This window comes from Triticum dicoccoides, chromosome 2A (assembly GCF_002162155.2).
Source record: "Triticum dicoccoides isolate Atlit2015 ecotype Zavitan chromosome 2A, WEW_v2.0, whole genome shotgun sequence".
Taxonomy (NCBI): Eukaryota; Viridiplantae; Streptophyta; class Magnoliopsida; order Poales; family Poaceae; genus Triticum; species Triticum dicoccoides.
This window is the reverse complement of record NC_041382.1, coordinates 575,610,440-575,613,100: the sequence shown is the minus strand read 5'-3', so window position 1 is coordinate 575,613,100 and position 2,661 is coordinate 575,610,440.

Below are 2,661 nucleotides of genomic sequence, written 5' to 3'. Positions count from 1 at the left end.
CCGAGTTTTCGTGTACCAAATTGCACATGTAGAATACCATGTATATATCATTTCATTCATATTCGAGAGGTAACTATAAAGTTGGGTGAGGAGTCTACAAAGAAAGACCATCTTATCACCCGCAACAATTTCAAGCATCCTTTAGTGTCGAGTAATATCACAGGAACTCTATATGATATGATTTTTATAGGATTTTTTCCTTTAGAGCCAATTGGTTCATAGGAATAGATTCATATACTCCACATTTCAAAGGAAATAAACATGATATCATTTCTATAGCTTTAGAGCCACTTGGTTCACATGAATGGATTCCTATACTCCCTTAATTTCAAAGGAAAATAAACATTAGTGTATATTCAATAGAAAAGTTCCTATGATATGAACCAAATTACATCTCTTTTCTAATCCCTCCTCATAGGAATTGAGAAACATGTCATCTCTATATTCAATAGAAAAGTTCCTATGATGTGAACCAAATGACATCTCTTTTTCAATCCCTACTCGTAGGAATTGAGATGCTCCATGTCATCTCTTTTCCTACAACTTCCATGTATACATCTTCTATTCCTAAATAGATAGTACAACCCACTAGTAGCTTTTTTTCCAAAACATGCAACTATGGCACAAGAACTATATAGTGTGCCAATAACTTTGAAAGATGGTCGCTGGATGAAGCTAACCCGATAGTGCAGAGATAGGCAAATCCGAGCACTACTGGCCGTTGGATATCATCAACATTCCACCAGATCTGCCACATGTACAATTTAGAAGACTCCATGGTTGAACTTAAGCATAATGCACATACCTCAAAACACAAGCACTTCTCCTTTGTTCTAGAATCTTCTGTATCATAATTGATTATTTTTTCTAAATGAATTGCCATTATTTGTTTTTTACTTTATGGTTTACTCCCTCCGTTCCAAAATAGATGACCCAACTTTGCACTAACTTTGTACAAAGTTAGTGCAAAGTTGGGTCATCTATTTTGGAACTGAGGGAGTACAATGCACAACCCCATGAATCTTAACATTTTTATAAAACTTATTGATTTTGAATGAGATGAACTATAAGAACTAAACGAACATCTACATCATGCACATATGACTCAAAGCTTTACATCCTATAGTGTGTATTTATTCATAATTTGGTTTCGAAATCTCATTCGTTCAATACATGTGTACCTTACTAGTTTTGAGTAGAGTAGCAAATTTCACGCGGCCCCTGTCGGCGTTCTGGGAATGGGGGTCCCCAGACTTGCCTGCCTGTGCCCTGCGGCGTGGCTCAAAGGGGGGGGGGGGCCCGCACGACCCTTCTTCACCAACACAAACTCAAGACCCTTGCGAGGGGCCAAGCCTTGCGGGGCGGACGACACAGAGCTTCCTCAGGCACGGCCTCATCGGGCTGGCTCACGAGGAGGCTGAGAGATCAAGGCGGGGTACCTCGCGAGGTGCCCGTGACGCAAGCCATGACGACTCAGGGCGCCAGGCGGGTGCCAGCCCGCGCAGCGTCCTCCTTTCCTCTTTGGTGCAAAGGGGGCAAGCACAGCCGTGGAGTACCGAGGCATCAGTCAAAGGTTGCCATTTCGGTGCAACGAGACCAAGACCAGGAGGACTACGAGACGGAGGTCACCATGGGGCCCAAGACGGCGTCATCACCAGAGCTTTGCGCAGGCGAAGACTACTTTTGTCAGGATAGCTGATACTTGCTGTCCCCCTTCAAATTAGCCCGCCATTGTTGGCTCCCTTCCCGCTCAATATTTGGGGAGAGGACCAAGGCCACTATAAATAGGACCGGCCACCCACGTAGCAAAGGGTTCGGCTCAGTCTCCTCCAAGGGCTCGACAAGTAGAGAGATGGTAAGTAGAGAGAGAGAGGGAGATAGAGAAAGGTGGCTGAACTCCTCCCAGCAGTTCATCGCCCCAGCCAAGAACAGACCCTCGCGAGGCTGTTCTCCGTTGTATTGTTCATCATCATCAGCCCAAGAAGCAATCCATACACCACACACTGGAGTAGGGTATTACACCACAACGGTGGCCCGAACCAGTATAAACCCCATGTCCCTTGTGTTGTTCTTTTCATAGCTTTGATCCTAGCGCGGCAGAGGGGTGCAGGTAGGTAGGAGGCGAAATCTCCGCGCGCACCCCAGTGTTCGAACCTCAAGGGTCTGCCGGAACCCGAAATCCGACATTTGGCGTGCCAGGTAGGGGTGCGCCGGAATTCATCTTCCGCCGCCCCGTGCCCCGTCGCGTCGTCATCACCATGCCCGGCGACCAGGAGGGCAACCCAGAACCATGGGCTGCGTCGCCCGCCCGCACAGAACCGCTCGCCTCGGGCGACCCCGTGCCCCAGGCAGCTCGTGGTCCGCAGGGCGTTGCGGGCCGCGGGCGACGCGGACAGGCTTCGACAACTCTTACACCACGGCAGGCACGGTCGGCAGCAAGGGCCTCCAATCACGCCACGACCACGACACCGTACACCCGCCGGGAGCAGGCGAACTCGAAGCCGCACTCACGGTGGCCCGAGAGCTGATGCAGTGCAGACTGCTGGAGGGCGGCCACGACGTGCTGCTGGAGCGAGTGGCAGAGCTCCTGGGCTTCGCCGTCTTGGGGGCTCACCCCTTCTCCACCCAGCTCCCATCTCAAGCCCAAGGCGACCCACGCGG